The sequence below is a fragment of the Lutjanus erythropterus genome, chromosome 3, assembly GCF_056507025.1.
Source record: "Lutjanus erythropterus isolate fLutEry1 chromosome 3, fLutEry1.hap2, whole genome shotgun sequence".
Taxonomy (NCBI): domain Eukaryota; kingdom Metazoa; phylum Chordata; class Actinopteri; order Lutjaniformes; family Lutjanidae; genus Lutjanus; species Lutjanus erythropterus.
Genome location: NC_139319.1, coordinates 44,097,797 through 44,110,762, shown reverse-complemented (window position 1 = coordinate 44,110,762; position 12,966 = coordinate 44,097,797). Strand labels below are relative to the sequence as shown.

The 12,966-nt window shown below is 38.1% G+C and overlaps 1 protein-coding gene across 1 annotated transcript in view; it reads right to left on the bottom strand.

The window, feature by feature from the left end:
• The window catches only part of tenm3 (teneurin transmembrane protein 3), a 417,647-nt gene that overhangs the window by 334,076 nt on the left and 70,605 nt on the right, over positions 1 to 12,966 (bottom strand). Inside the window, exon 3 of the mRNA XM_084747609.1 lies at positions 8,231 to 8,308. The gene's annotated coding sequence lies outside the window, so the exon portion shown is untranslated. The remainder of the gene's footprint in view (positions 1 to 8,230; positions 8,309 to 12,966) is intronic.

Below are 12,966 nucleotides of genomic sequence, written 5' to 3'. Positions count from 1 at the left end.
TGTTCTATTATGTATGAGATTGTGCTGTGGTTCTAGATGTATTTATTTTGTTGTCTTGTATCAACTTGTCTACAGTTACTGCCTCTTGGCCTGATCATTATTGTAAATGAGAACTGGTTATCAATTTATGTGGTTAAATAAAGGTAAAATAAAAATAAATTACATACTAGCATAATGTCTTCTTTTCTATAGCAGAAAATCCATGTTAAATCTATTATAGAACTGTTAATTTTGCTGTGTGTGTGCTACTATATATTCGTAAAGCAAGTGGAACTCATGTGTGTTAATGTAAATATCTGCATATTTTAGTAAGTAAAATTATGCATGAATTAATGTTAGTTTGCTACAGCCCATCAATTGAGTATCATATCATTCCAGTACTAAAGGTTATGATTACATTAGTGTGTACAAATAAACATTGTCAGCCCCAGCATTGCAGGTGGTGTGCTGCTCAAAATAGCATCCCATCTGACAACTCACCAAATGAAAATTGCCCACAAAATGATGGTCATGCATATGCCTGTGCAAAACTAATCAAGGATTGTTACGACCCCAGGTCATATTTGTTTTGACAGATTTTTCCCACCTCCCCTTTTGCTTCGAGTGGGTGTGCATGTGTAAGGATGATGAGTAACAGGTGGTGCCCCACGATTGGTCCGTTTGAAGGGATTGGTGCCTGTATATTCAACAAATCAGTGACATCAATCCAATTAAACCTAAGGGGACATCTAAGGCACATTCAATCTGAACATGATGTGCAATGTTTTACTATGGTTTCCTGAAAATGGTGTGCAACAGTATGCAACTGGTTTTGAGGTATGTTTTCTTGTTTGGTGGGTATGTCAGGGGTGTTTACCAATCAGCAGCAGTGTGTATATGAACCATGCTGTATTAAAAAGGCAGTGCAGTGTGCATGCGGAACACAACAAGATGTTCAATGCACCATTTCCATGATGTTTTGACATTTTGTCAAGGCTGAATGCAGCCCTGCTCCCCTCCACCTCTGCCACATGCAACACTGAAGTCAGAACTTGGTTGTATGTGTGTGACAATGAGACCTTCTGGAAGTAAGTTCTGGAAGTTTCTGACTTTTAATAGGAACGCTTGTATAGTGTAGTTCCAATTCTGCCAATCTGAAAAAGTTTTTGTAAATATGGAGCACTAATAGGAACAGTTTGGTAGGAGTGAGAAGCTCTGTTTTGGTTTAAAGGTTTAAGTTAAAGACGTCATTTATTTTAAATGTTGTTTTTGTTGGGGAAGTTCAGGGTTTGGTATTAGTGAACTTTTGTTTGTTGTTTTGGGCTATGCTCATCTTTGAGGTCAATAATAAACTACTACTTTGAACTTAAAGGCTCAGCTGGTCATTCTTGGAAGTGGGAAGTGTGGGAGTCACACAGCGTGTTATGTCTTGTCTCTCTTGGACCGGGAACATGGTAACAGGAAGAAGAAAGAAATGTGCAAAAACAGTACAGCAGATGCAAGAACTACACATGCCAAACGAACAGTAAATGTTAGGTTCCCCATCAATTTAGAAACACATGTTTTTCAGTGTTCTGCACTGGAAATATAAAGTTAATTCCTTGGAATTTAAGTGTATTTTTGAAACAGAAATTATGCTTTTGTTTTCTATTCAGTGAGTCTCGGTTATTGCATTACTAAAGACATACATAATCCAGAAGCAAAGATAAAATGAAGAAAATATGGACCAATGATTGTGAATACCACCAAAAAAGGAGGTGAGGACTTAAAACAAACAATACATGAATCAAATTTGAAAAAATCCAGGGTCATATCTTGTAATTTGCTTTTCTCTCAGTTCCTCTGTCTGACTGGTTTCTGTGTCTGAGTTTGTTTTCCTCTGATTCTTACCTTCTCTCAGTGTCAGTCTCTGACTCACTCTGCTGTTATCTGTCTGAATCTTACTTTCTTTATTCAGTTTGCATCTCTGGTATAATATGCGGTGAAGCTGTGCTTATTTTAGTAATCATCTGACCAAGAATCAGTAGCAGTGACTGCAAACAAACTCAAATAACTGCCAGAGGTGTCATGTATGAGTTTTCACAGGCTTTGCTCATGTGTTGTGTGCTACATGGTCCTGAGAGCGTAATGCATTGCAATCTAAGGAAACATATGCAAAGAGACAAAACACAAGCAATTTAAGAAAAGATGAAATTTGACACGCGTGCAGCAAAATGCTGCAAAGTGAGAAAACACAGCAAAATACAGAAAAAGTGTAAATAGCACAGATGACTGGACACTGGCTGGCATACACTTGTTGTCATACCAAAAAAATTTTTTTAGCTCACTTTCCAACACAACTTACAGACAGCTGACTCCAGTAACTCTGTGAGTCACAAACCATGGCAACAACTAGTGTTTCTAAGCCACTGTATTCATCTGTTGATGGCAGAGATTAAAACATTACAAGAGAATGCCATAAAAACAAATCAAGTTTACTGGAGCAAAAGAATGATGAATTCATACATTATGTTATGTAATTATATATAGGGGTGTGTATCTCACTGACTGAGACCGATTCGCTACATATCTCAATACACGTTCAACGATACGATATGTCTTATAAATCTTAAAATGGCCAATTCAGTTCGATATGATTCAGCTCTGTCACGATACGATACAATGCAATACAAGACAATGCAGTACAATGTCACTTCTGTCGCTGTTTTCAGCGCCGTCTGTTTTAAGTTAATGAAGAGGAGACACAGGAGAGGGAGCGCTTGTTTTTGTGATCGCGGCAGCAGGCGTCCAGCGAGAGTGGTGCAGACGGAGACAGCAGGAGAGAGAAGACGGAGGAAAGTTACAGTGGCAGCTCCCTGATGCCAAAATGTATGCACATCCTAATGAGATGTATCAATATGCTAGTGCTGCATCAATTTGTTTCCGATTCGTGTTCGGCTTTTTACCGATACAGGCCGTCTGAACACTCATATCTTACATTAAAGTCTGATGCATCAGATGCATGAGTGAATCGTTACACGCCATGTGGAAACATACCACAAAGTTTACGCACTGGGCACCTCAACTGGAGTGAGATGACAAGAGGCAGCGAGTGACAAGCAAGTGACAGGTACAACTAAACAGGCAAACTTGAAAAAGAAGCACGCCAAAGTATCGCTTTGAAGACAGAGAGCTTTCTCCCCATAGAAGACTCACTGTGCATTAATATTAACAATACTAATACTGTCCAAAACTAATGCCATGTTTTGACCCGTGGCAATATGCACGGATGTTTTAACAGAGACTGGTGGTTAGTTAGTTAACCACCCAGATACAGAAAACAGACCTTTAGAAATCCCTGTTTATGTAAAGCAAGCTGCCAGGTTGAAGCTCAAGATTCTTTTTTTTTCTTTGTTTTAATGAGCTCACAAGAATAGTCAAAGAGCCAAGGCTTGAAAAAATGAGAGTTTCTTTTTTTCATTATTGTCTAAAATGGTGAGAGGCCAGAATGGAAGGTGACTCTTATCCATTTATCTGCTAGAAACTCAAAGTCATTTGGAGCCTGGAGCATGTGAATTTCCTGCCTTGCCAATTCCAATCTAATTTAGTCGGTACAACTAGGATTGGCATTGTCACACATGTGCACATGTACTGAAAATGATTCATGACACTGGGACCAAGCCAGACCATATTTGTTCTGTACAATGATAAAAATACACATCTCAGATTAAAACTCAGCTGAAAAGATTAATGTTTGAGAATATTTTTACAGATTTTTAACAGTTTTACATAAAATCAATGAAATAATATATTTAGTACTTGTTTTTAAGTTGCCCTTACATGACTTCTCTGCAGTTACTTTCTTCTGTCGAAAACTGACCCATAAGAAAGAAAGAAACATTGAGGGTGAGACCTCGTTAACAGATTCTCTGCCCCAAGCAAGCACACTAATATTTACTGTGTACAACCACATTGAGGTAATGACTTGTCTAAACCATTCACATCATGTGCAAGAACCATCTGGTTTTCTGATTCCTAACTTTCCTAATAAGTCAGAGTTATTGTTGAGTTTACAGTCAAGTTAATGTTCAAGAAACTGCACAGTAACCTAGATCATATTAGTATTACAGAATAAAAAACGAAAAATGTATTAGTGGTGGTTGTTTTTCACGTAACAGAACATTACTACATGAACGATATTTGTAACTATCTGGGATAAATGTAATATGAAAGCAGTTTGTTTGTGAGTTTTCTTTCTTCTCAGACACACTGCTTGACATTCAGTTCACTCTGCAGCCTTTGTGGTTCGTGTGTCATGAATCATGAATTTAATACCAAAGAAATCAGGCTATGCTGAATACATGCCAAGATCAATTTAAAGATTTAATGACTACATCCTTCACTTTTACAACCTTAATTTGAGCAACATGATTTGGTTAAGATGTTGACATGACATGTGTAGCAGATGCAATATCGCCTTACTCCGAATATTATCACACTTTTAGAGTGCATGTAGACATATTTAATTTTAACTTTCACACTGCACAGAAACCTGACAAACTGAAGCATTTATGAGATATAGAGAATATGTACAGAAGGTAAAAGAGACCATGTCAGACTTGAATCAAGTCCGAGTCAAACAGAAAGCTCAGGTCATCTTACTGGACTCCCAGCACTCACATGACCACTGTTTGTCAAGTCATTAAGCAGTGATGTAAGTATTTAGATTTACAACCGCAAATATTGAAAAGTCTCAAAGTACCAGAACAGGCCTACAAACACTTCAGGATGGTTCAGATTTGATTTGATCTGTGAAGCACTCACAGGATTAGATGTCAGTGGGTAATATTGTAACCAACCAAGATCTGGCACCAGATTTCTCCACCAGTTGTCAGGAAGGGACATTGAGGATACATTGGCCCAAAATGTCTCTATTGTGTATTCACCCTGAAGGAAGCATCCAACTGGCCCAGCTGCTCTAGAATACTGCTGCCATGGGCTTCTTCAGCAATGATTGCCCCAGTGGATCTACTTCCTGTCAGTGGTCTTTCGAAGATGTCACATAGTTATTGCCTAGCTGTCAGGTCACATCAGTCACTAGCCAGGGCTTACATGGTTATGTAACCATAAACTACTGAAGATCTATGAATTTCTGAGGTTGAGGGTAGACAAAAGACTGTGTCAGGTTTCTGACAAAGACAGCAGAGGTTGTGAACTAGAAGCAAAAATAGTATGGGTACTGTACTTTGTGAGTGGAGACAGACACAAGGGTGGTACTGGTATTTCTATAGGTAAATATGGAAGGTGCAGTGCAGCAGTTGCTGTGGCTTAATGCTGAAGATTGTAAATTATATTCGTTTGGCAGAAGCTATGTTAGCTATGGAAAGACAAATTTTGGGTGCCTACTATTCGGGAGCAATGGTTTGGGCGATATGAGTTGGTGATTGTTGGAAGAGTAGAAAGCCAAACAAAGATGGTTTCTTGACACTTTCTGAGTTTACTTTGTTATTGGACGTCATGAAAATATGTAGCATATGAAACATATTATTATTATTATTATTATTATTATTATTATTATTATTATTATTATTATCAACCGCTGTATACCACCAACGCTGTATGGATGTGATATGATTGCTATCATTGTTGGCCCTGTAGGACACTGATGGGAAGTGGCAGCACTGTTTTTGACTTGTGTACCTGCTGATACCCAATACAGTATTTTAGGCTTTACTGGAGGCATTTTAAATACGAGTATCAGTATCTACATATGAAGTTACTATGTCATATAATAATTTAAATAAACAAAAATCATCATCACTAAATTAATATGTTTTGTTCTCTCTTTGACAGACTACATAAAGATTTTTATTAATTAATTGAAATGATGACATTTCATAGTTGGGGCGTGAATGGATCACTGAGCTAAAAGCCTTACAAACTCAGTATCTACTCCCTTGATGTTAATATTCTAAACTTAAAATTGACTGAACTTACATGAAAGAAATCTAAAGTCACCTCTTTCCTGATTCTCCATTTAAACTTCAGATTTTTCCAAACTTTTACATAACCCTGCTTCTAGAGTAAATCTATTTGACTTTTGGTGTACAAACATCTCTTGTCTTCAGCTGCTGTGTATTTTAAGCTAGACGTATTCCAGCAGGCAGCTTTTGGGGTTTTATTTCAAAATCTGAAACATCAAGATATCTGTCTGTGCTAACTGGTCACAGCTCCTTGTTAATGTTTGGTTCACTGATCTGTGGGAACACCGACGCAATCATTTCCTTTTTTGCCTCGTTCCAAAACATTCCGATAATCAGACAACCAATGCATTTATAAAGGCCAGACAAGCATAAAAGAAAGCAGAAAACAGCATATATGCTGTACATTTGTGACATACAGCAACTATAACAACAACTAATAGTCGTCACTTTCGGCCTTTCCTGCTAGCTTGTTCCACAACAGCCTTTCTGTGTTCTTGCTACAGACTGCTTCAGAAACACGTTATAGTGTGGGAGATCAATGGCTACTGCTGCACGGACACAAGCTTGATGTGAGTATGTACATCGATGCAGACAGTGCACACACTCACAGAGAAGCCACACACGTCTGTGCTACAGCTGTAGTCAGACTGTTTAGTGTCCTCTGCTCTCCTGTTGTTTACAGGGTATTGTTGTGTAAGTTGGACTGTTCCTTCATTTCAAAATTCAGTTTACATATAAACAATCATCATCTTCCAAAGACCTGCACTATTTGCTCAAAGTGTAATCAGCAAGGGGGCAACAGGGGATCCTCAGTGACTTTACGTGGAGCAGTCACTACACATGAAAGTAAAGTGCAGGCTAAATATGTCTTAACTTAAAACTTATTCTCATGTAGTCTGCATATGAAAGTTAAAGATGGGTGTGGGAGTAGGGTAAGCCACTAGCCTGAGAATCAGACAAATCTTCTGAGCTCATGTTTTCATTTGCTCTGGCAGATACCATTCAGACAGAATTCCACCAGCCTTGGAGCTGGTTGGGCACATCAACATTGTTTATTAATATGAGGTGGGTTATATATGATGATTGACATAAAAATGTCATTTGTCTAAATTTGAAAAGTCACGTCACACGTTGTGGGTTTTACCCAAGAGGTATTTAGGTCTGCATACATTAATAAAACTCCTCAGAGGTGAGAGTTAGCTACACTGGGAGAAATAAAAAGTGGCAATTTCCCGTTTCAGCTTGTTGGATGTTCCCTTTTTCCCAGTGGGATGTCCAGAGCAGAATTTTTCAAATGATAATTATTTAATTGTTGCTGTTTGTTTGCTCACTACAGCTGTGGGCAGTTAAAAAAATAAATCAGATATATATGAAGAATTGTTAGGGCTTGTCATTATGCTTGTACAGAGCAGGATTGTCACTCTGACTGGCTCATTTTGCATCCTGAATACTATGATATTATGTTCACAAAGGATCCATTTGTCTCCACAGCAGTCTCAAACAAAGCACAGTTAATAGTCACTGATGTCCACAATGCCATTTTGTCAGAATTTATATAAATCATATTACATTCTTAGTACTGCCAAAAGACCGTAGCAGGTGGAGCACTTGGTAAGGTGCCCTTTAAAAAGATTTCTACTACGCAGGTTAACAACACTTGGAAATATAATGACCTTAGTACATGAGTGTCTTTCTGCAGAAACAAATCATACAGTATCATACAGAAAATAACGTTTGTAATCTCACTTTTACCATTGTGAAAGTAAAAGAAAAATGTCTGATAATCAGGCTCTGTTGAATGTTCAGCAATCATCCCCTCTGACTGTCTCTCTCACACACGCACACACACTGCTGTCAGAGTCCTTCAGCGGAAACAGCTTTTCCTCAAGAGCTGCTTTCCAAAAACACTTAACAAGAACAGAAATTGGCAATTCATTCCTTTACTTGTTCATTTTTCTCCCTTTTTTTCCTGCTTGTTTTTTATTGATCGCAATCACTTGTTCCCTGCACGTGTTCAAATTGCAGAGCGGGTTTTTGTCTTTTTTTCCTCCAACTGCGAGAAGAATAGCCTAATCAAGGCAAATTGGTGCTAATCTTCTCACTCTTTAACAGGAGATTTAGAGAGAGAAGCAGAAAGAACAATTTCAACAAAAATGAACAGGATAGACGGCAAAATATATTGAAGAGGGAATAACTGAGAGGCAGGCAGACAATGCTGAGTAGTGATCCAGTTAGAAACACAAGAGACACAGATGGAGAGACAGTGACAGGGTCTGAGTGGAACCTACCAACTTGTTGAGTGGTCTAGCAGTTGAATAGCACTGGTCTGCTGCCAAGTTGTGTCATTCTCTTCTGTGCTTCCAAATCTGAGAGGACAAAGAATTGTATAAAATCAGAAACCACAGCTGAGCAGCCCAGATGCAAGCGTCAACCCTAAAACTGCAGAAACAACCTTCCTGTATGCTTGTCTGTGTGCTCTGAATGACGGAGTAAATTGTTACTGTCCTGTACTGACAAAGCAAGTTTTCATGTGAACCAAATCTTTTTTTCAGGAAACACACTGCATGGTGTCTGAAGATCTGGTCCAGTCGGTGGGCATTATACACGAATCATTCATAACAGATTTTGTCTTAAAATGTGTGCGCAAACAATTTTAGAATTTTTGTGGCATCCATCAATACTTTAAGATTTTCCGCCCTCAACCACACATAAGCCAGTATGCATGAAAGTCAGCTCAAACCAGAGACAAACCAATCTCATCCACCCAATCTGCTTCATCTGTATTTTGGCTGAATTACTCCCAAATGGACGTGCACCCAGACAGCTGCAGACACCACTGACATCGTCCTAAAGTTATTCCATCAACACCAAACTATTACAAACCACTGCTCAGCAGACCACATAAATCCACTATACTCAAGTGAACATCAAGGCACCATCTCCACATCTGTTGCTCTTTCTGAGAAGGTAAAAATCCATTAACTAAACATTCAAACGTGATGCACAAAATCCTGACCATTGTGGCTTGCTGGCTAGGGGCACTGGGGATACAACCTGGCTGCACCTGCTGCACCCTGACAGACAAACCTCTCAAAATCACTCCAGTGATGCTTCAATCCTCTCCTCCATGTCTGTTAAACTGTTTAACTGTCCTTCAGTGTCATTTATTTTCCTTTTTATTCCCACTGTTTTCTTCTTTTTTTCTGAGTTTAACATCACCTGTCAAATGTCATCAGCGTGTTGATTTGCTGTTTGCACACAGAACTTCAGTCTGCTGCCCATACACGGATTGATCGAGGACTTTCCAATTTAAGATCAAACATGATCCACCAACAGGTGGCTGTCAGCCCACATTTCATCAATTCCACAGGATTTTCATGCTTTTCTCTTACTGCTTTGTTTTATAAGAGAAAAATAAGAAAACATTCATGTAAGATACCCAGTGTTCTCCCTCAGTAACAACTGATACTTAATCCAGAATCCTTGATATCATTATCTTTGTTTATTGGCCTGCCTTGATGATTGTGAATTTATTTTCCCTGTCCCCCTGTGGGTGGTGTTATTAGCATATGTGTGGCAAGAGACAAAGGTGCAATCGTCACCATGAAAAGACTAAAAACAAAAAAACAAACAAACAAAAAAATGCATAGAGCACATAATAAAATAAACGTAGTGTCTATTTGTACCCAGGTGAAAAAAGTCACACAACAGCTATTAAGCTATTTATACATGCTTCCTGTTTTAGCTATTCAGAGCAACAAAGTCTCCGTGGAGAGGAGGTGGTGGTGAACAGTTGTGTTTAACACCAGACTCAAACTGGAAATACCTGTGAGCAACTGACATTAGGGATGTTCCCTGAGACTAATTTTCCTCTCAATAAAATGGAAATTTGAATTTAGAGTAGTCAATTAGTGTAAAAATATTATGAAAACACTGAAAAAACTTCAAATAGAGCAATAATTTATTAACTGTTAAGCATTGTCCAAAATAATATTTTGTGTATTACATACCATTTGAAGCCATTAATCACATCTTTCAATGACCAAATCATATTATAAATGCTGTTGAAATGTGTGGCACTTTCACAGGCTGGTGCTTAATGTGGTTACGTACTCTGGTCAAGTGGTTATATGCCAGTTCATTCTGACACATTTTTGGTTTTACAATACGTCATCTGTCCCCACTTTGCTATTGACAACATCCAGGCTATAAATATGTTGTTTCAATAAAGATTTAATTTCTCAAGAGATAATTATTAGCACAATTACAGGAAGCAATCTTAAACACAGGACAGTTTGCTTTGAGAGGACAGTCTTTTCATGGTCATCAACTAACATGACTTCAAGGTGACCCGGCACCTTTTAACAACAACCTTTCAATCCTGCACAGGTTGAGTACTTGATTCAAAGATTTACCAGAGGGAGAGTCTTTTGTAAATGCAAATCTAGACTGGCGCACACATCATATGGCACACTGAGGAGTTTATTATCCCACGGCCGCAGCGCAGCCTGTCCACTCCTCTGTCTCCTACACACACACATGCACAGAGCGAAGTCAGTGCACGGCAGAGCAGAGACACTGCAAGTGGAGAGACAGTGAAATTTCACAGGAGAAGTAACTCAAAGATTACATATATAAGGATTTTGGTGTTACAAACAGCGGTTAATAATTGCTGCTCTAGTTAATTATTAAAAATATTTAATGTACAGATTTCACACAGATATAGAAATCTGTTCAGGAATGTACTTTGGCCTAAATGGTCTGTTATTCTTTTTTTCTTTTAGGGCTATATTTTTAAGTAGGCACATTAGTTTGGTTGGGTACTGTTCAGTAACTTGATCAACATGAAAGAGAATTGTGATAAAAAACGTGGTCACAATCCTGACATAAAAATTGTGACATGATCTTTATGCCATATTGCCAACTCCTAGCTGTTTTGTTTTGTTTTTTAAGTTTGAAAGCAGCTGGTCAAAAAACACAACTCGGACCACATTTAAACAAGTCTATCTTGACACTCACCACAAACAATAACAGTAAGCTGTCAAACCTCATCATCATTAGAGGGAGTGGTATTATTTAATCGTTTTAACAGGGTAAAGAGATTATTCCCTTTGCCTTAATCACACTATTAGCGAGAATAGTTTAAAGTGTGCACAAAGAGTAAGAACTCACTGTAAATTGTGCAAATTGCAGGTGCAATGGACATTTTGATTTTGAATAAGTTTAGCTGAAAATTAAAAAAAAAAATACTAATTAGAACACACGATCCTGGAGTTTCTGAGGAATTTGCTTTCTCAAGGCCTGTGGGAAAAATCTTTGAACCAGTTTTCTTTGAACCATTTTCTATGATGAGTTCAAAGATGTTTTTTTCCACAGTGATCTTATTTGTTACAACCCTTAAACTATTCGCCTGACCACGTCTGATATATACTGTATATCAAAAAAGAAAGAAAGAAGGCTGAAAAAAAAACTATTCCTGCATTCAGAAGTCAAAACTCTGTGTCCAGTTTCCTCTTCGTAAGGTCACTAATGAATATGTATGAATATTTAATTTTTTCATGAATTTCTATTGTGTTTGAGTCTGAGGGCACTTGTATATGTCAAGGTTAAATGCATGAGTTGATGAAGATTGTGTCCACCCCTAAACTTTGATGTGACCTAAGACTAACCATGTATCTCCACAGCAGGAAAGCAGCGATTTTGGCACAAGAATGAATCTAACACTGTATGGACCAACACAAGAAAGCAGGTGTGGCTGACAGAGAGAAAGACTCTAGAGATAAAAGCAGAAAAGCGAAGTGGGAGAGATGAAGCAACTCGTGTTTTCATAGTGATCAAATACAAAATGCTTGCATATGGGAAACACACACATACACACACACGAGAGACTGGAGAGGTCCAACTCTTCAATGTGACATTGAGCTAATCAGATTTGAGGGAGGAAAGTGTTTGATAAACAAATCGCGCTCTCCACCCCAACCACCCCCTCCCCCCACCACCTCCTCTATATCTCTCCCCCACTCTCTCGCTAATCAGTACAAGAGCTTTTAGAGTGCACAGAGGGATTCGTATTTACTCACTAATTCATGTCAACAGCCAAATCTACTCCATGACGTTGAATAAACAACTATTTACCCCATAACCACTCTTCACATGGAAAAGCCAACTCTTTCACAAAAGCCACAAAGCATATTAGCAGCAGGGCACCATCAGCCAATTGAAAGTGACTGTGAGATAAATGCTGAATACTGTTAATAAGCATGTAACGACGGCACGTGAGCGTGAGTAGGGTTCAGATCTGACTCTTTTGACATGAAACTGATGGATATTTAAGATTACCCAATCAGAAACAATCAAATAACAAAACAAACAGTAACTTATATCGGGATGCCCCTGATCACTTTTCTTCTTTTTTTTTTTTTTGCTGCTGAGACTGATAGCCAATTGTGTATAAACCATATTAGCTGATACACAGCCAATATCAATCTATGATCTTCTTCATTTTTTTATAGCAGCTGGAACAACAGTATTTTTTGGTAAGTTTGATATTAAGCTCAAAATACTGTCTTGTTTGTTTAGTGGGCCAAGCAGCATCACAGCAGTTTAAATTTTTTTTTAATTATCTTGAAAACAGCTTTGTATAGACCAGTGGTTATCAAACTTTTTCTGGCACGCCCATGTTTTGGAAGATGACAAAAGCTCGAGTCCTCCCATCACGAAATTTTTAATCATTCATTAACAATAATTGAGAATGGATCTGATAAAAAAGAATTCAAATGTTGAAATAAAGGTCATCAGGATAGAATCAGCAAACTCTTGTTTGTTTATTTCCCCCACATAGATCATATTCATTCAACTTTGTCTCGCTCTTTTTTCATCCTGTGACACAAGTTTAGCTCACGGCAACCTGTGGTCAATTCAAAAGTCCATCACTCTACATTTTTCAAAATATGAAAAATCAATAAACATCTGTTTTCCCACAAGTTATTCAAATTCTGTAGGTGGTCGATATCAAGTGTTCCAA